At 38.9% G+C, this 22255-nt stretch overlaps 1 pseudogene; it reads right to left on the reverse strand.

Moving 5' to 3' along the window:
• Positions 1-959: 959 nt before the first annotated feature.
• LOC127221013 (heat shock protein HSP 90-alpha-like) overlaps positions 960-22255 on the reverse strand; it is a 36836-nt pseudogene continuing 15540 nt past the window's right edge.

Below are 22255 nucleotides of genomic sequence, written 5' to 3' on the forward strand. Positions count from 1 at the left end.
GAGACACTCTTTTGTTGGGGGCAGATGGCCATCTCATACCCTCTGCAGATAAGCAGCACTAAATGAATGCAGTGGGATTTTTAAAATCAGCGTGAAATTGAGAGGAAGATGTGTTGAGAAGCCTGGCAGGGTAGAGTTGTAGAGTTGGAAAGAAGGAATAGGAGTGGAAATGATCAAGATTTTATATATATATATGTAACTTTCAAAGAATAACTTCAATGGCAATGAGACACAAGTTATGATGTTACCATTTCCATTTTCACTGGTTGTGCTTAATGAACACTTTAAGATACAATAAAGACTTCAAGTTCTTTGTGTCAACCATTATTACTACTCATGATCATTTGAAAAGATCTGTTTGCTTAAGAAGAGAATAGGAAAAATGATAATTAGCACTCTATAACTCCTTACTCACCTTGATGGGTATTTTTTTAAAAAAAAATCTCACCTGCATTTACCTTTTAAAGTAGAATGTGATTCATTCTCATGCTGAGTTGCATGAGCTAGGGAAGCTTAGGGTTTTGTTCTCAGTACTTTGAAAACAAGACACATGAGGAACCCCTCCATTGTTTCAGCTTGTGAATTTATTTCTAAGACCAGTACATGCAGAATTAACTACAGGGATTGAAAAATTTTTAAGATGAAACTTAAGCCATCTTAATTCTTCCCCTTTAAACACGAAGTTATTAGACAAATGATTTGGTCTACTAAGGAATCCAGCTCAACCGCTAAACACTTGCAACCAGAAACTTAATAGGTTACTTTATGTCTTATAATAAACATTCTACCAACCTGTTGAATCAAACCTATAGTACCACAAGCTGAAAGAAATTTTATCTTCCCCTTAGTTTTCATGCCGCACCAATGTTTTAAATGTTAACAAAAATCAACAAAAATCCTTGAAAATATATTATCAGAAGGAATGAAAGTGAGCATCAAATATATAGTTTTGGTGATGCTTAGTCTACTTCTTCCATGTGTGACATGTCATTATCTCCCTCCAGGGGTGGCATTCTTCAGTTACAGCAGCACTGGTATCATCCATGGAGGATCATCTTCATCAGTACCTAGACCAACCTTGATCATCCTGTAGATGCTGGGATCTTCCAGACTGAAGCCAGAAGACAGAGTGCAGTTTTATACAGCAAGGTCACCAGATCCTTCACAGCCTTGTCATTCTTGTCAGCCTCTGTCTTTTGTTGTAGGGTTTCAATGCTGGGGTGGCCAGGGTTTATCTCCAGGTGTTTCTTTGCTGCCATGTAACCCATCATTGAGTTGTCTCTGAGGGTCTGAGCTTTCATGATTCTTTCTGCATTTGCTGTCCACCCATATATACAGCATGAGGATGTCACCAATCAGTTTTATTTAACCACTTGTTCAACCCTTTCTTTCATAACTTTGCAGAGGTTTTCAAATTTTGTCTTTTCCTCCTCTTCCTCTTTCTTTCTGGAAGTTCCAGTCCCTCTTTGGTAACTGACATCAAGGTCTTGCCCTCAGACCCTTTCAGCTATTACAAACAATACTCATCAATGAGCCTCAATCATATAGATCACATCTAAGCCATGCTTTCAGAGATGGTACACAAAAGCCAAGTTAATAACTTGGTCCTTGCTTAAGTAGATGTGCTCTGGCTTTTCTTCATCCTGATGAAATAGTCCTTGAGAGAAACCATCTCATCTCCAGGAGCAGATGTGTAGTATTGCAACAGCTCAGGAAACTTTTTCTGATTTTGAGAGGCTTTGTGAATTCCAAGGTTTGTATTTTTTGAGAACTGCATATAAAACTTTTTGTAGTTATCTTTATCTTCTGCCAGTTCAGTAAATAGTTCTAAGCATTTCTTGACCAAATTCTTTCTGATAACTTTATAGGTAATCTTTAGAGATGACCTCAGAATCCACCACTCCTCTAATGAAATTCAAATACTGAAGATTAACTCCTCACCATTATCCATAATGAAAACTCTGCTACATACAAATTGATGTTTTTTTCCTTTCTGTTTTCCTTCTCTTTTTTAATAGATTTTTTTTATTATTTTTCTTATTTTACGTATCGATCCCAGTTTCCTCTCCCTCCCTCTCATACCATTACTCCCCACCCCCACCCCACACACACTCCACAGGGAGGGTGAGGCCTTCCAGGAGGAATCAACAAAATCTGTCAAGTCATTTGGAGTAGGGACTAGGCCCTCCCTCCTGCCTCTAGGCTAAAGGAGTATCCCTCGATGGGAAATGTCCTATGCCATTTTCTGTTCTTGGCAGGAACCTAAATGCATAGATACATCAAATCACCCCTCCACACATATAAAATATAATCTTTGTACATTTTTATTTCCTTGATGAGAAAAATATGATTTCTATAAGTTCTGCATAAAACACTGTTAGAATAAGTGTGGTGAGTAGACCAAGTAAACTCTTAGACTGAGACAGTCATGTTGTATTGGGATTGCCTTTGTTATTTCTCAGTCTGGATACAGCAATGTCATGAAGCATGGGAAACAACTCAGAAATGTTCTACCTCCTGAAAACTTTGGAAATCTTGGATCTGAAGGGTCCTTTCCACCATGAGGAAGACACCCTGTCCTCTCAGCTTATTCAAGTTCCCATGAACCAGAAGACAGCATCAGAATGATAAATTCTAATCAGACTCTCCACTGAGAGCATGTCAGCCAACCATTGTGACTCAGAGCCCTTGCTCGCCACCAAAAACTTACAGGAACGTTTGCATCCAACTAGGAAATAGTAAACAACAGGCTCCAGGCCCAGCCCATCTGCTACATCATCCAGGTATAATATCAACAGTGTTTTAACATCCTGACCCTTTTTTCTTAACCTATATGTAGAGACAATGGTGGTAAGAGTAAGCACAAAGGAATCTAATTTAATTTCCTTACCATAGTCTGTCATTTTAAAGATTATTAGGCCACTTGCTTCCCACTTAAGAGACTTTAAACAGCAAAGTTTGACTCCTCTGTGGGAGGAGTCCTGTATTACAGCATCATTCAAATATTTATTCTAAATCCTTCTCTGGAACAACTCTCAGAGTCCTTAGGAAATTCAGTCTTCTTGTACTGGGCTCACATTTAATAACAGCAAAAATCTCACAGTTTTTTCATCTGCTTATGTCTAGATTGATATAAATGTTTTATGGTAATTTTAGATACTGAAATCCTCGTCAGATTCTTCCCTATCTAATAATACTCAATACTCAAAGCAAATCCAAATGATTTCCAAATATATTTATAAATCATGTTATTATTTGAGCAGATGTTTAACCCTCTAAGGGAACCAATTGCAAAAGACAAAATATTCTTTTAATGCATGAGTTTTTGTGTTTGGTAAGTTAGTTATGTTCCTTTCTGATATTCACCATCTTATAGTTCATCAAAATGAAACATAACTTGGTAATTCATTCTTCCCATGTCACTTTGGAATCTTTGGTTATAATTGAATATTTGGGTTTGATAATTATTAAACTTTAGGGTGAAGTCCTGTTTCTCAGATGTAATAAGAGATTGAGGAGAAATCAGTGTTAATTACCCAGTAATGCCCAGGATGATTATTTTATAAGGAGAAGTTGCAAAAAAAAAAAAGAAGAAAGACTAATAATTTCTCATTTGACATGATGTTTTTCTCACTAGAGAAAGATTATATTGGCCATGGTGAGGACATGTTACCCTCCAATAACTATGGAGAAAATGGGCTATGGCTGCCTCTGGTGAAACCAAGGTATCTATTATCTTCTTGTCACCCTACAGATTAAAGACATGTTCATCTGCTTTACCTGTCTTGAGTCCAGCAAAGCTGCTCAGAAGAAACCATTCAGCATCTGGAGAATGAGGCACTAGAATATTCAAGATGACTTTGTGTACAAAGACATCTTCTTACTGTGGAAAAGAATAGGGTTTCTGGAGGAAAGGAGATAAGGAAATGTATAGTGGAAGATGGCCTCCTGAATAGATGCTGCAGGTAAAGAAACTAAAAAATACATGAATTATTTTTCTTATCACTATGACCAATGCCTGCCAAGAGCAATTTTAGGAAGGAAGGGTTTGTTTGGGCTCACAATTAAGGAGGGATGAAATTATGATAGTGATGATATATGAGACAGCTGGTCATATTACCTGTGTGGTTAAGAAAGCAGAGAGACAAATTTAACACAATTACTTGGCTGACTCACATTCCTCCCCCCACTCCCCATCCCCACCCTCCCACCCCTGCCCAGCCTTGTTTTTTTGTTTGTTCGTTTACTTTACTAACTCTGGGTGCCCATCACACAATATGGTACTATTCACATGTGGTTAAACCTCTCTGGAAAGATTCTCACCAACACACTCTAAGATGCTTCTCCTAGGTAATTCCAAACCCAATTAAGTTGACAGTGAGTATTAGCCATCTAGAGGGATGCAGCCAAAACAACTTCCAACTTCCAAGGATCTAGCTCTAACACTTGCAACTGTCAGTTGGGAACAAGAAATACACAGAGAAAAACAATAGTATATACAATATACTTTATCATACATTTTCTTTAAGTCTTATAGATGAGTCATGTACTTAAGACACATAGATAAGACACAGAACATTTCATTCAACTCCCAACCTCCCTTCTGCTGGCCTTATGTAGTCAAATTCTTCCTCTGAAAACCACTGTGATGTTCTTTATTCCTACAGTCTTGCCTTTCCAAAATGTTACATAAATGTAATAATGAGCTTGTTTTCCTGAGGACAATACATTTCAGGATTTATCTATTTTGCTTTATATAGCAATAGTTTTTAAAAATCATTTTGCAGTATTTTGTAATTATTCATGTGGCAATTCAAAGAACCCAGAAAATGTAAAACACCTGAATTTTTAAATAAGGAATCCAAAAATATACTCTGGCAAAAATACAGCACCTTTGGTACATGGTGCTGGTAAAATTGAAATTACAAGAATCCAAACAGATTAGCACCCTATACAGAACCCAAGTTCGAATGAATCAAAGACCTCAATATTAAACCAGATACACTAAACGGGGTAGAAGAAGAAATTGAGAGGAGCCTTGAACTCACTGGAAAACAAAAACAAAACAAAACAAAAAAAGACTTTCTGAATAGAACACTATTAACACAGGCACTAAGATCAACATTAAGTAGATGAGACCTCATGAAATTGAAAAGCTTCTGTCTGGCAAACAACACTGAGTGGTTTGAAAGAAAATGACCTCCAAAGGGATGGTGCGATCTTGTTTGGAGGAAGGGTGTCACTGTGGGGGCAGGCTTTGAGGCCACTTTCACTCAAACTTTGCTTACTGTGACAGTCAGTTCATTTCTTGTTGCCTTCTGATCAAGATGTAGCCAGTACCATGTCTGCCTGCACATCGCCATGCTCCCCACCATGATGATAATGGACTGAAACTCTGAACTATCAGTGAGCCACCCAATTAAATGTGTCTCTTCACAGCAATAGAAACCCTAACAGACACCATCATTCAGACAAAACAACAGGCTACAAAATGGGAAAAGTTTTTTTTGTTTGTTTTCCAACTACACATCCAATAGATGGCTAATATCCAAAATACATAAAGAACCAAACAACAAAAACAAAAATCCCAATAGCAACAACAACAAAACTAGATACCAAGAAAGCAAAGCACAAGAATGTTTTTTCATCATGACCTTAGTTAGAGTGACTGTTGCTGTGATGGAACATCATGATGAAAAGCAACTTGGGGAGGAAAGGGTTTATTCCATATAACCATTCATCATGAGAAGCAGTAAGAAGCATGGTTGAAACCTGGAGGCAGGAGCTGATGCAGAGGCCAATATATATATATTGTTTTTCTCCCTTTTACCTTACAGGTCCTCTCTGTGTATATCATGGTTTTCAGTGTCGTGCTTTCATGGAATTCCTGGGTGTGTAGATGAGAGGGTCTCTGTATCTATATCTGTTTCTTGTGCCTTTTCTTGGGCTCCTTTTCTTCTGTTTGTTTGTTCTAGTCCAATGTATTAGTTCTTGTTTTGTTTTATCTCATTATTACCCATTAGAAGCTTGTTCGTTTTCTAATGAGAGACAGAAAGGGAGTAGATTCTGATGGGGGTGGAACTGGGAGGTGTAGATGGAGGAAAAACTGTAATGAGGACATATTACTTGGGGGGGGAAGCTACTTTTCATTCCCTGGAGGCCTCAGAGAAGTGAAAAGGCAATTATGAAATTACATTTTAAGAAGGGTATTCTTACGGCCTCGGGTTATCCATTCATCTATAAGTGACTGAAAGATTAAGAACCTCTCACACTTTAAATCCATTTAGCCATGAACCTTCCAGTCTCATTTTCTCATCATGAAATAGGGCTGTAACTATTAGAATCATTTGCCCTTTCCATTAATTCTCCTTCACTGATTTGGTATAAGGAGACTCCAATGGGCAGAAAAGCAGTCAAACCTGAGAACAAGAAACATGTCTGTTAAGAAGGAAATCAAGTGTAGCAGAGATGCCCATCTATAGGATACAGAAGTGAATTGTGTATGGTCATCAAGTTTTGCTATCATCAGAAGTACCATTTACCAGTAGGGAACGATTTAGGTCTGGATAAGCAAAGGTATTAGATATTAAGAAAGACAAACCTTGATTTTGTTTTTCAATAAACATTTATGTAACTATGGAGAAAGAGAGGGGGGAGGGAGGGAAAGGGATAAAGAGAAAGAGAAAGAGAGAGAGAGAGAGATGCCTAGATGGGAGGTGAAAGAAGACAAAATCAGGTAACAGAAATAAATGTGATCAAAATATATTACATGCATGTATGAAAATGCTTTAATGAAACCCATTACTATATGTAATCAATATATGTTCACAAAAACAAAGAATAAAACGTAAATATTTATAGACCACCCACTGTAAGGCAAGCACACTGCTGATGCTTAGTTACACAGGGACAGATTGGGGAGGAGAATAAGCTTGCTTTGGTCAGGGAATCCAGTCTGAACTTGAAGATGCTCTGGAATTTGTAATTTTAACATGAAATGTTAATTGTAGGAATACATCTCCATTCCCAGCATGGTGAGCAGAGCCTATGGTACAACTATAGGTAGTGGCAAGAGGAGACTTGCTGGTGATGGGACTAAACTTGCCCTTGATCTAAAGCAATGGAGAAAGCAGGGAAGGTTGGAAGAAGCATTTTTTAGGTTGAAAGGACTGGGAAGAGACGACACAGAGAACGAAGGATGCACAGTGCCAGTGCAGGCTGTGTGGGACTCGGGGCAGAGCAGAGAACAAGGAAAGATTTGGGAAGAAACCTCACTCCATGTGACTGATCCTCCCGTTCTGGCTTACCTGGCCTGCCTAAGATGACTGTGCAGTTCCAAGGTGAGAAGGGGGGACACAGTGCAGCCACAGGACAGTTAAGGAAGATGACATTTTCCTTTTCTTAGCCAAAAGCAGGAGGGTGTGGGCTGAAGAGCATAAAGCTCTTTGGGTTCATATGTTAGCACCTTGGCTCCAAGATAGTACTCGGAGATGGGGCCTTTGGGAGGTGATTAGGTTTGTATTAGGTCATGAGAATTGATGCCCAGGTTTGATAGCATGAATGCCTTTATAAGAGCAGACATCAAGGGTCTTTCTGCTATACTTCTCCTTCCCTCTAACTCTTGAAGACAAAAAGATTCAAGCTCAAAGAGGACTTTCACCAAAGCAGAGCAGAGGGCAGAGAGTGAGGTCTAAAACGTTTTACACAAAAATCTTTAAGAGAAATCTGTTGGCAAGGGGGAGAGGTGGAATGCCAGCTCCCCACCTTCTTCCAGAACTGACGAGTAACAGCATGTGAGAAAGTCCTCACTATGCCCAGTTTTATGGACCACCACTGAACTTCTAAGCCATTTCTCTGCTACAGGCCATTCTCTATCCTTACCAGCATACTGTTCTTAATGGCAATGTCTGTTTCTGCTCAATTCTTTGTTTCAAGACATATGAACCTGAAAATCCTAACATGCTACCGAACCACGACACCCGTTGATACCATTACCAGTGATCAAAGTGGCTGACCTTGATCTAGACCTTCCCAGATTTGTGAGAAATAAATCTTGTTGCTAGAACCACTCAACTTTATGGTATGTTGTTACAGCAGTTACTGTGTTGCCATAGTGTTTAATCTTCATTGTCAACAGACTAGACTTAGAATCAACTCTATGTCTGCCAGGGTGTCTCCAGAATGTTGCAACTGAAGAGGAAGAAGGATCCACTGCAAATGTGGGCAGCACCATTGATTGGGTCTAGGACTGGATTAAAGGTTGAAAATGATCAGAGTGCCCAAATTTGTCTCTCTCTGCTGCTGTGGTACCTGAGTGACTCGCTGCCTCATTCTGGGGTCACCATGCCTTCCTTCATGATGCGCTATATCCCCTCAGGCTCTAAGCCAGAATAAACTTTTCTTGTCTTAAATTGTTTTGGGGATAACCAGCTGCTTTCTGCCTTGATTAAAGGCCAACTCCACAGGAAGGAACACTTGCCTAGTACTAGAAAGGCTCCAGGGAACCCTACTATTATTATTCGGCTAAGTGGACATGATGTCAATCTGTCTTCTAGGGCTGTCTCTGTATCCACAGATTAATACAGCTCTCAGTCCTTATCAAGATGGGTTTTCATTATTTCACCTGAATAGTCAGGTTTGTATTCCACAAAGCAAGAACTGAGCAGATTGAAGAGTGTCCCTGCTAGGTTAGGTCAACAAACATTTGACATATTGCTCAACCATCAATCAGTCCCTCTAGTCTGTCATACGGGACAGGCTTAAAGACTACTTTCTAACAAGTGTTCAGAGGCCTGTCAATCAGTGTTATGCCCACAAATCAGGGAAGGTTACACAAAACAAAGAATGAAGAAGCATTAGATACTGGCTATTACTATGTCTCAGTATCAGGAAAGCACTCTTGGCAAAAACTGTTTCCGACCCCACCTTCTGCATCACAGCCCAAACAGTACAGCCTGTATAAAACTAGGCTGTATTCATAAGACAGGCCTAAACCCCAAACAGTAACACCTGTTAGTAACACCTAACGCTATAGGCTAATTGAAAAAGAAAAATATTAGATGAAAGACTGTTCAAAGTACTGTTTCAAATCATTTTCAGAATTTCCTTGGCCTAAACGCTGATGGTCCAGTAACTCACAAACCAGAGACAATGAAAAGCAGTCATAAATACAGGAGTCCAGCCATGGAGCAGAAGTGAGCAGCTGGACAAAGACACCCAACAGAAAAGGATGCTGGAGAGATGTTGGCAGGACCCTCTGAGCTTTACGCTCTCTGGAGACCAGACAGCACAAGTGCCCTGACATGCCTCTATGACATTTTAATCTTACTCGTGCGTTTTAATTGATTTCTGTTACTTACACCAAAATATATGCTATGATTACATCCCAGCAATAGCTCCATATCATAGGATAATGTTATACACAGTACACATTAAATTCTGTATAGAAATCCAGTAATCTATTTAACTGAATGTATAGAGAGGGGCAGAGAGAGAGAAATTTGTAGTTACAATTTTTCATTTCATTTACATTTGCAAGAGTACCTTAAATATGAATCTTCAGCATACAAAATATGAATGATACAGAAAAATACTAATTTTGTTGTTATGATGAGAGAAAATAAAGAAAGGACTTACTTTGGCTCCCAGTTCAGTGATACAGTCCATTGTCGTGGGAGGGTGCTGCTATAAGAGCATGAGGGAGGGAGCCTTAGTCAGGAAGAGAGAGATGATGATGGTGTCAACTCATCCTCTACTCTCTCTTTCTTAAAATCTAGCCTAGGACATCATCCCACAGGGTGGTGCCACTCATATTCAAGGTGGGTCTTTCCTTCTCCATCAAACGTCTCTGAAAATTTACTCAAGGACACACTCAGATGTGTGTGCCCTAGATACTTCAAAAGCCAAACAAGTTAACAGTAAAGGTGTACCAACACAATAAATAGACAGAAAAACTGTGACTATGAGCATTTTTTCACGTTCTCGCACAATATGGCTTTCAATGGATCATCTTGAAAGCATAGCGATCAGTGAAGAGATACATAAGTCTGCAAGTGAAAAAATGAGGGGAAGAGAGAGGAGTGGAGATAGGGAAAGATCTCTAGACAAGGAGAAGAATGGGATTGATAAGTGAAGAAAGTGCAGTACCAAATGCTTTGCAAAGGAGTGTGGCCAAGCTCTGGATTTCAGTTCTTCCCTGGATTTTGTAGGGCATTGCACTGAGAAGCTATCCATGAGGTGTGCCTTTGACCGGCTTCCACTCAGCAATCTAGGCTTAATATGGCCTCAGATTTCCATTTGACATTAACATTGCAGGTGGCTGATGATTGGTCCTCAAACAAGTGATCAAAGCAATGTCTCCTGTGATATAAAATTGGCAAAGATTGTTCTGAGTGTTACAGGTCACAAATGTGAGTACAGTCACCCGCAGTTATGAAAACAGTTTCCAGCAGCATCACTCTAAAACACATTATCTTAGTGTAGGGAGGGACCTTGAAGAACATACACATCAACTGGTCCTTGGTTGAGATGTGAATACTAAGAGAAGTTGATAGGTAGTGACCACATATGGCATTTATACTCAGCTTGAACTAGATAGCCAGCTTTACTACCCTTGCATTTGTTCTGTGGCCCCTGCCCTTCAAATGCTTAGAGATGGGGGGGATGCTATATAAGAATTGGGGCTTCTCAGCCAGTTAGTTCTAACAAGTATTTTCTCTTTTAGGACCCTGCATTGAGAGAAGAAAGTGATTATCAAAGTAAAACAACCACTCCACAGAATACTAATATGCTGTTTTCCGATGCATTTTAACTTTACATATAGACTCTATTCAGTTTTCAAATTTTAAACAAGCTTTAAACATGACATTAGAGAAGTTCACACACATCTGTTTCCACCTTTTTTATCATAAAATTTCAGTGTCTTCCTTTTTGTTTTTATAAAGGTCAATGAACAAAATTTTCATTTTGAAATGCAATCCCCAGGACTACAGACCTTCTAGCAAATTCTACCTAATGTTCCAGTCAGCATACACACCATGGAAACAATTCCTGACCCATGAAGGAAATACTATGTCACAGAAACCTTTTGTACAATTCTTCTTGCTAATGGAACCAGTGATCTTCAACTGAATTCTATCTTCACTTTCTAGGACACTGCGGCTGGATGCCAGAAAAGAATATATGATCTTCTGCAGTGCCAGAAAATTCTAGACTGGCCTTCAAATGAGATCATGCCCATATTTCACCAAGCAACTGAAGACTAGAACTAAATTTTAATCATTATAGAAAGTGTTTAACATAGTCTCTGGCACTTAGCAGGAATTCGGTAAATAATAAAGTCTTATTAATTATATATTGGCATAATCCAGTAAGACAACAAAACTGGTCAGACATAAATCACAGATAAACGTTAACTGTTAGCACATGTGGTGACTGTCTTAGTTAGAGTTTCTACTGTTGTGATGAAACACCATGACAGAAGCAACTTGGGAGGAAAGGGTTAACTTGGCTCACACATGCACAGACCTGTTCATCATTGAAGGAAGTCAGGACAGGAACTCAAGCAGGGCAGGAACCTGGAGGCAGGAGCTGATGCAGAGGCCATGGAGCTGCTTACTGGCTTGCTCCTCATGGCTTGCTCAACCTGCTTTCTTATAAAACTCAGGACCACAAGCCAGGCATGGATGGACATAGGATGGGAGTGGGCTGGGCCCTCCCCCATCAGTCACTGATTAAGAAAATGCCCTACAGATGAATCTTATGAAAGCATTTGCTTTTTTCTAATTGTGCTTCCCTCCTTTCAGGTAACTCCAGAGAACTAGTTTCTCTGACTAGAGCTCTGAGGCTTTAGGCCAATGTTCTGGTTTCCCTGGGTGCTATTTAATCCTTTTCCTGCATTCTTCCAGCTTCCAGGCTTACCTTGCCTAGACAAACACCAGTCTCCTGGGGATGGACTGGCCTGGTCCCCGGGTTACACAAAGGATTGTGGCCAATGACTAGTATGGGTCGTGCAGAGTGAGATAAGTAACCTGCCCTGGAGGAAGGACAGATGAGAGAGGACAGACTGCAGATGAGGAATCTTAGAGGGAGGGTTTGAAGTGTTTGGGAGAAGGGGAAGAATGTCATCTCCAGACACCAATGGATTTATACAGGAGCTGAGAGGTTTGGTGGGTAGATGAGATCCAGTGGGGCAAAGACTGGACTCTCAAGCAGGGCAGGAGACTCCTGTGAACCTTTTAATATACTGGAGAGCATCTTTAACGTATTTTGAAATTTGATCCAAATTAAATAGACATGACAGATTAGATCCAAAAATCAAAGAGACAGCCCCTCCTCCTTAAAGGTGGAGAGGAAATGAAAATTATGCCTCCTGGTCCTCTGGCCTGATGCATTTGTTCCCTTATTAATATTTATCATGGATGCTCCAGCATCAAGTACTCTCATTCAGCTAAGGTCCAGGGTCCAGGTATATACAGGAGCTGGCAAGCTACTGTAGGGGGCTGGGAGTGACAAGATGAAGAACAGTATTAGGGGCACATTTCTTCTGTTTCTGTAAACACAGCTGAGCAGGCAGGGATCACATGGAAGAGGTAGGGCATAACTAAACTCTGGGGTCCCATCACCATGTTTTGAGGTGTTTGTGTCCTTTCCCCAGTCTCCATCTTAACATGAATGATTTAACCAGTTAGGGTTTGTATTTCCCACTCATCATGTTGCAAAGAAGCGCATCTGCATTCAAATTTTGAATGTAGTTTGTAAGCCTCATGTTTTCCACGGTGGCTTTCCCGGTCTACATCCCTTCTAACGGTTTATGAGGGTTCCAACTTCCCCAAATCCTTGCCGGCACAAAGTTTTGCTATATAGGTCTTTCACTTGTTTGGTAAGTGTTACCCCAAGATACTTGATGTTGTTTGTGGCTATTGTAAAGGATGATGTTTCTCTGATTTCTTTCTCAGCCCCTTTATCATCTGCATATGGTAGGCTATTGACTTTTTTGAGTTAATCTTGTATCTTGCCACTTAGCAGAAGCTGGTTATCAGCTGTAGGAGTTCCCTGGTAGAGGTTTTCGGGTCACTTATGTAAATTATCATATTATCTGCAAGTAGTGAAAGTTTGACTTCTTTCCAATTTGTATCCCCTTGATCTCCTTTTGTTGTCTTATTGATCTAGCTAGACTTCAAGTACAATATTGAATAGATATGGAGAGAGTGAACAGACTTTTAGAGGGATCACATTGTGTTTCTCTCCATTTAGTTTGATGTTGGCTGTTGGTTTGCTGTATATTGCTTTTATTATGTTGAGGTATGTTCCTGTTATCCATAATTTCTCCAAGACCTTTATCATGAAGGCGTGTTGGATTTTGTCAGAGGCTTTTTCAGCATCTAGGGAGATGATCGTGTGGTTTTTCTTTTTCAGTTTGTTTATATGGTGAATCACATTGATAGATTTTCATATGTTGAACCATCCCTGCATCCCTGGGATGAAGCCTTCTTGGTCATGGTGGATGATTTCTCTGATGTGTTTTGGATTCGATTTGCCAGTATTTTATTGAGTATGTTTGCATCAATGTTAATTTGGGATATTGGTCTACAGTTTTCTTTCTTAGTTGTGTCTTTGTGTGGCATGGGTACTAAGGTAATTGTAGCTTTGTAAAAAGAATTTGGCAATGACCCTTCTGCTTCTTTTGTGTGAAACACTTTAAGGAGTATTGGTATTAGCTGTTCTTTGAATTTGCATGTTCTCTCTCTTCCTTTTGGTTAGTTTGGATAAACTATCTATCTTGTTGATTTTCTTGAAGAACCAAATCTTTGTTACATTGATTCTTTGTATTGTTTCCCAAGTTTCTACTTTATTGATTTCAGTCCTCAAATTGATTATTTCCTGGCATCTACTCCTCCCGGGTTAGTTTGCTTCATTTTGTTCTAGAGCTTTCAGTTGTGCTGTTAATTCTCTAATGTGACTTTTCTCCAGTTTCTTCATGTGGGCACGTAATACTATGAACTTAATGCTATGAACTCTTAGTACTGCTTTCAAAGTGTCCCATAAGTTTGGGTATTTTCTGTCTTCATTCTCATTGAATTCTAGGAAGTCTTTAATTTCTTTATTTCTTCCTTGACCCAGGAATGACACAATTGCCCATTGTTCAGTTTCCATGAATTTGTAGGATTTCTGTAATTTGTGTTGTTCTTGATAAGATGGGGGGGGGGCGCTAATCCAATTTTTTTTTGTACCTAATGATGTTTGCTATATTGCCAAGTATGTGGTTGATTTTAGAGAAGGTTCCATGTGGTGCTGAGAAGAAAGTGTATTTTTTTGTGTTTGGATGGAATGTTCTATATATGTCTGTTAAACCCAATTGGGTCATAACTTCTGTTAGTTCCTTTGTTTCGTTGTTAAGTTACTGTCTTATGGACCTGTCTAGTGTTGAGAGTGGGGTATTAAAATCTCCCATTATATGCGTGTGAGGTCTTATGTGCGATTTGAGTTTAAGTAATATTTCTTTAATGAATGTGGATGCCTTTGTATTTGGGGCATAGATGTTCAGGATTGAGACTTCATCTTGATGGATTTCTCCTGTGATGAATAAGAAATTACTTTCAGGTCTTTTGATTGATTTCAGTTTAAAGTCTAGTTTATTAGATATTAGGATTTCTACACCCGCCTTTTTCTTGGGTCCATTTGATTGGAAAATCTTTTCCCAACCCTTAATTCGGAGGTAACGTCTGTCTTTGAAGTTGAGGTGTGTTTCTTGTATGCAGCAGAAGGATGGATTCTGTCTTCGTATCCATTCTGTTAGCCTGTGTCTTTTCATAGATGAGTCAAGACCATTGAGGGATATTAATGACCATTGATTGTTAATTTTTGTTTGTCTTTGATTTGGTGGTGGTGGTATTACGTGTGGATTTCCCCAATTTTTCTTTTGGCTGTTGGTAAAGTGGAATTATCTATTGCCTGTTTTGTGTGTGTAGTGACTTCCTTGGGTTGGAGTTTTTCTTCCAAAACTTTCTGTAGTGCTGGATTAGTTGATATGTATTGTATAAATATGGTTTTGTCATGTAATAGCTTGGTTTCTCCATCTATAGTGATTGAAGGCTTTGCTGGGTATAGTACTATGGGTTGGCATCCATGGTCTCTTAGTGCTGGCAGAATATCTATCAAGGATCTTCTGGCCTTCAGAGTTTCCATGGAAAAGTCAGGTGTAATTCTGATAGGTTTGCCTATATATGTTACTTGGCCTTTTTCCTTTGCTGCTCTTAATATTCTTTCTTTATTCTGCTTTGATTATTATGTGGCAAAGGGACTTTTTTGTGGTCCTCTCTATTTGATGTTCTGTAAGCTTCTTGTTGTTTCACTGGCATGTCTTTCTTTATGTTGGGAAAGTTTTCTTCTATGATTTTGTTGAATATGTGCCTTTGCGTTGGGTTTCTTCACCTTCTTCGATACCTATTATTGTTAGGTTTGGTCTTTTCACAGTGTCCCATATTTCCTGGATAGTTTGTGTTAGGGATTTGTTAGACTTAAGATTTTCTTTGGTTGATGATTCTATCTCTCTTAGTGTAATTTCAACAAGATTCTCTCTTTCATCTTTTGTATTCTGTTGGTTATGCTTGCATCTGTAATGCCTGATCATTTGCCTAGCTTTTCTATTTCCAGCATTCCCCAAGACTGTGGGTTTTTTTGTTGTTGTTGTTGATTTTTTTGTTGGGTTTTTTGTTTGTTTGTTTTTGTTTTTTGTTTTGTTTTTGTTTTTTGTTTGTTTGTTTGTTTGTTTGTTTGTTGGTCTCTATTGAAGATTTTAAGCCTTGCACTCTTTCTTGCAATTTTTGGTGTGTGTTTTCCTCCATGTCTTGAATTTTTGTTTTGTATTGTTTTTTCTTCCATTTCCTTAAGGGATTTTCTCGTTACCTCTTTGAGAGTCTCTAACATCATGATAAAGTTGTTTTTAGAGTTATTGTCTTCTGCTTCATCTATGTTGTGATGTTCAGGTCTTGCTGGTGTGGAGTCCCTAGACTCTGGTGGTGTCATATTGATCTTTCTGTTATTGACTGTGTTCTTATACTGTCATCTACCCATCCCTTTTTCCAGGGCATACCGGTGGGCTCTCTCCTTCTTCTGGTGGATACACGACCAAGGTTCTCTTCCAGTGGGTGCAAGTAGGTCCAGTACTAAGATGGTTCTCCTCTATCAATGGGTAGAGGCAGGACTAGGACACTGGCAGACTCTAGATGGTCTGCTGGGTCGGGTTACCCAGTGCATAGTCCCCAATCCTCAGGAGGTTCTGAGCAGGGCACTGGAAGGCAGGCTCCTCCTATCAATGGAGGCAGAACTAGGACACTGGCAGACTCTGGATAGGCTGGTCCTCCAGGAGAAGTTCCCTTGGGCACAGTCCCCAGTCCTCAGGAGATCCTGTGTTGCTTTCTTAATCTGTTTTGTGCTGATGTAGCAGGGAAACATTTGGCCAATTAACAAGAAGCAGAAATGTATTGGCTTACAGTTTTGAAGGCTTGGAATCCAATGCAAATGAGATATTCCCAACACATTGCATTTGGGATGAAGCTCCCAACACATAACCTTTGACAGACACAGCCAAACAAAACATGTCTTACAGCTCTCTGCCTCCCCTAAACTCAGGATCCATAGCTCTTCTCCAACGGGAAAACATACTTTCCTGATAACATGTGCTCCTCCTAATCTACGGAGTTTTAATATGAATACTTTCATGTATTCAAGCCTTAAAATAGTTAGCTTTTGAAATACTTGGTATAGGTGCAAAAATAGGAAGACCAATGGAATAGAATTGAAAACCTATGGGCACCTGATTTTTTACAAAGAAGCTAAAACTATACAATGGAAAAGAGAAAGCATCTTCAACAAATGGTGCTGACATAACTGGATGCTGACTTGTAGACTGCAGATAAACTCATGTCTATCACCATGCACAAAACATAAGTCCAAATGAATCAAAGACCTCAACATAAATCCAGCCACACTGAAACTCTTAGAAGAGGAATTGGAAGGTACCCTTGAACGAAATCCTAACTTTTCTTTCAAACTATAAATTTTCCAGGAGAAAATTTGAATCCCAACTGAGATTTTTTTTTTATTATTTTATTTTATTTTTTAGTACCCACTCATTCCTATCACACTCCTCCCCAGATAAAACTGATAGCTTTGGTCTAGTTAAAATGTGAGGTGAGTGCCTCATTCAATAATAGAATAATCTTCAAATAGTTAATGGATTATAACATGTTAATTACTCAACTTTGAGGTTCACTTACCAAAGAATCCTTTCCCTGTATGCCTAAGCATCCCTTTAGCTTGATATCAATGGATGATTGTATACACCACCCTGGTTCACATAAGCTTGTCATCCTTCCTTCCTTTTCTCTCCTTCCTTCCTTCCTTCTTTTCTTCCTTCCTTCCCTCCTTCTGTCCTTTCTTCCTTTTGGCAGTATTTATTATATCAATCTGTATTCATGAGGAACATAATGGTTCCATCAATATTCAAGTGACTTGGATTCAGAATCACTAGATCCATTGAATATGCGGATGAAAAGGAAAGTTGGTCTATTCAGCCTATCCCACTATAAGCCAAGAAAACTCTGGCACCAACCAGGAAAAACAAAAATGGGGGTAAAATGTGCTTAATAATAGGGTATCATTCTTTGAAGTGGGATTAGTGGCAAAGCCCATTGGTTCTTTTAATATCGACTGTAATGCTATGAATCCCTCCTGATTTCCAATAATGTTTTTTTTCTCAACAATTGTTTCTTATTGAAATGAACTGAAATAACTCTGAGAGAGATATCTATTATAATAGCTGCAAGTATTGGAGCAGATATGTTTGAGCAGGCTTATGAGAGTGTCAATCTCTGCCACTGGCTTGTGATTCTTTTCCTAAATTACACATTACTTTGATGAAAGTTAATATTTCTATTTTCTACCAGCCACAATTGAATGAGATCAACATAGGGGCCATTTCAACTTGAAATTCAAAGAAAACTAGAAGTTAGTGTTTCAGTGTTTGACAAGTCATCAAGACTTATTATCTATGATGTAGATGCATGTCAAGAAGAGAAAAGACTAAAAATGCATGCAATGATTAATAGAAGCTAACAGTTCATGTGGTTCATTGACTAGGTAATGTCATGGGAAATAATAGATCATCATAATCCCAAAACAGGTGGATTCAATTACTTTCTCAGAAAATCCATTCTAATAGCCTATATTCTCTTGACTTTTGCTGTTTGAAAAAGAATCTTTCCTATTTATAAAACAAGTGAATATTTATTTTTAAATAAACATAACACATAAAATAATAAGAAAGAACTTCCCTGGCCCATCCCCATGAAGCATGATTAGCTTAGTGCTACTTCCTGAAATACAAGTAGTTAAGCTCTTAGAGTCCCTGGATGACCAAGATGGATTTGAGCTGTGCCTGTTCAATTTAATAACTGTCCTCCACCTTATAATCCTATTACCCCATCTCAACCACCTCAAAGTCCATCACTCATGAGTTCTGGAATGGGCATAGTGGGTAATACTTATCTCAGCACTTGGGAGGTGGAGGCAGAAGGACAGCAAGTTCATGTTCATCCTCATCTACATCAAGTTCAAGACCAGAATAGACAGGGACCCTGATCCTACAACACTCTGGGTAGAGTGTGATGTCACACGGTAGACAGACAGCAGCTTCTGGCATATCCAAAGGCAGGAGCCTTTCTGTGTAGAAAGCCCACAAGAGTTGCCTTGTGCCAAAGTGTTTTGAGCTGAGCAAGAACTTCCTTTTATTCCTAAAACAGAGCATCTCTCCCCACACCCCAGGGCCTACAATTTTTACCAGTATGAAACATTTACTTGGATTTTAAAAATCACAGCAAATGTTTGACATTGAAATAACAATGTGTATGTCACTATCTTCTATTCAGTTGCCCACAATCACATAATGTTTTGCAGAAAAGGAACATAAACCCTGAGCTTGTATTCTCCTATGAACATCAGGAAGAGATTCATTGGAACTTGGTGTGTTTATCACAGTTTGGGGGAATAGAAAGTGGCTTTTTCTTGAGAAGCACAAACCCAGCTCTATAAATGATTGGCTCCATGACCTTGGACTAGCTAGCTACTTGGGATGTCATTTGCTCCTTCATTAAATGAATATTTCTAAAGGTTTAACTATGCGACTAAAATTGTGCTAAAATTGGTTATAACGATAAATTAATGCAATCTCTACTATCTATAGCTTAATGGTAAACTAATGCATCCAGTTGAAAAGATAAAGCAGTCATCTCAAGGCTGTGGTGTTCACCTGGGATGACTGTATGTGGAGGTTGAAAATTAGCACAATGTCACATATTGTAAACTCAACACTGGGAGTTTGGAGGCAGGCAGGTCCTTGAGGCTCACTGAGCAGTTTGCCTAGAATAGTGGGTAAGCTCCAGTCTAATGAAAGACCTTGTCTTAAAACATAAGGGATGATATTCTCATAGAATGACACCTGAGGTGTTCACATGCACACACACACACACACACACACAAATCAATTATAGTTAATTTTTAGAAGTACTTCACTTATATTCTGCTTCCTGTATGATATAAAGGATGTCTCAGCACTGACTGGCCAAAATCACTATCCTCACTGGTCAAGACATCATTTGGGACGCCCTACTAGACTGCATCCCTAAGCTGCTCCAAGCCTCTTATTCCTTCCCTGTGTCACAGTGTGCCTCAAGGAAAGACTAGACTGACTAACTACACTATGGACTGGGGTTACTCTGGGATTCTTGCTTTCATGAGTTCCACTGAATCTAAATTCAGTGTAGTTCCCCACAACATGGGAAAAAGAATTTGACCAATTTGTATTTTTTTTTCTAACCAAACTGGCTTGATCTTTCTCTTGAACAATGTAACCTAAGAATACAGAAAAAAATCTGAGGCTAAAGCACATCACTTTGCCCTTTATTTTGAACTAATTGAGTAGAAATTCTCTGTGTAAAATCTTAACTGCCCATTAATGTTTGTTTCCTTACTTCTGCTTCATTGACTATTACCAAGGTACAGTGAATAATAATAATAATAATAATAATAATAATAATAATAATAATAATAGACTTTGAGAGCCTTTTACCCTCTCCACCCCAAAGAATAACGTGTTTGTTTTAAAAACTGTATCAAGGCGGTTGGTTTTCTAGACATAGCAGTGTGGAAATGACCAATGAGACAATTAATAATTTGGGCTTTAAAACTAAAATTGTGATCCACAAAAATTTCGTCAAAAGAATGAAAATAAAAATCATGGACTGGAAATACATATTTTCAAAAGACATACCTAAAGTGCTCTCCGGGACCTCTTATAAAAGTAGTAGATATTCACAAGGGTTCACCTCATGGCCCAATCATCTTCCAAAGGTCCCATGTCCAAATACCATCACATCCGGGACTAGACTTCAACAACAACAAAAATCTTTGGTGAACACGAACATGTAATCTACAAAGTTAAGATATAACAATAAGAAAATGAACTATCCACTTAAAAATTCATACCAGAACTAAAGTGTTACCTCAGCAAGGAAGACATACACAGCACATATGCAAATGATCATCATTATATAGCATTAGGGAAATGCAAATTAAACCATGAGATACCACCACATATCTATGAAAAATACTGAGTAAAATGCAGGAAAGTGTATAGAGCAACAAAACCACTATATATATATATATATATATATATATATATATATATATATATATATAATTGTTTTCTGTGGAATTCAGGCTGAAAGGCAGTTTGGTAGTCTCTTCACAAAACTTATCATATCTTTACAGTATAAACCAGCAATTTTGCTTCTTGACTAAAGGGACCCCCCCTGAGGCCTCATCCCAAATAAATTGAAAACCCATGTCCACATGAAACTGGAATATCGATGTAAGCTTTACTTGCAGCACCAAAACTTGGAACAATCAGTATGCCCTTTAGTGGGTCAATGGATAAATAAACTGTGGTATGTCCAAACAACAGATTCTTTCTCAATGGCAAAAGAACTGACATATCAAGTCATGAAACAAAGGAGAGCAGACAGAAATGCATATTACTGAATGTGATTCTAATTATATGGCATTCTAAGGGGGGATATTTGGGATTAGTCAGGAGTAACCCCAAGAATCAACACCAAAGTAAACATCGGGATATTTTTGACAACAATGTTTCAATATAGGTCCATAAAGTATAAAAAATGTAATTGTGTTAGTCAGCCTTTTGTCACTATGTCAAAATGCCTGAGAAAATCAATTCATAAAAAATCAACTTAAATAATAATAATAAGGAAAAACTGTATGTAGAACAAAAAGTTATTATCTGGAAACTGAGATGGTAGAATGTTCCTCTAGGTTACAAAGTAGAACAAATTACATAATGTGTTTCTAGAGTTTCCTTTGGTTACAATTTAATAAAAATTGGCCATCTGTGAAGACCCTGAGGCACCAGAGTGTCTGCCCCTCCCCTCACTTCCAGCCCGGGAGCCTGCTGCTTCCACATGGCAGCTCGCGACTTGCTCCAACAGTTTCACATCTGGGACTTTTCTTCCCACAGCCAAGGGATGGGCTTTTATTTCTCTTTGAACATAGAGATACAAAACTTTAAATATGAGAGGGATGGATGGGTTGAGGGAATATTTGTTGCATCTCTTGTGCATACTGATTCACTCATTTCATGAATATTTATAGAGTGTCTACTCTGTAGCATCTTCGTACTAGGTAGTCCCTACCTGGGATGTATTGACATGCATACAGAATCCTACTGTTGAGCTTGCTGGCAGGGCAAATTACATCAATTAAAAGCAGTGATTATCTTTGTGGTTGACTCATCCAAATTTTTAGTTGCTTGGGTGAAAGTTTGATACTTTGGGACAGCCAGGTTAGGTTTTGTTTTGTTTGTTGTTATTGTTTTGGGGGGGGGGTTGTTTTAGTTTTGTTTTGTTTTGTTTTTCCCAAGTTGACACAAATTTGGATCATATGGGAAAGTGAACCTAGGTTGAGAAAATCCCTCCATAGGATTGGCCTGTAGGCATGCTTGTGGGCATTTTCTTGTCTAAAGACTGATGTAAAGGGGCTCGGCTCACCATGGGCGGGTGGTTCTGGGTTGTAGAAAAGAGCAAACTGAACAAGTCGTGGGAAGCTGCCTTTCTTCCAGGACTCTGCTTCAGTTCCTGCCTCCAGGTTCCTGGCCTGCTTGTGTTCCTGCCACAGGATTCTC

Source organism: Phodopus roborovskii, unplaced genomic scaffold (genome assembly GCF_943737965.1).
Source record: "Phodopus roborovskii unplaced genomic scaffold, PHOROB, whole genome shotgun sequence".
Taxonomy (NCBI): Eukaryota; Metazoa; Chordata; class Mammalia; order Rodentia; family Cricetidae; genus Phodopus; species Phodopus roborovskii.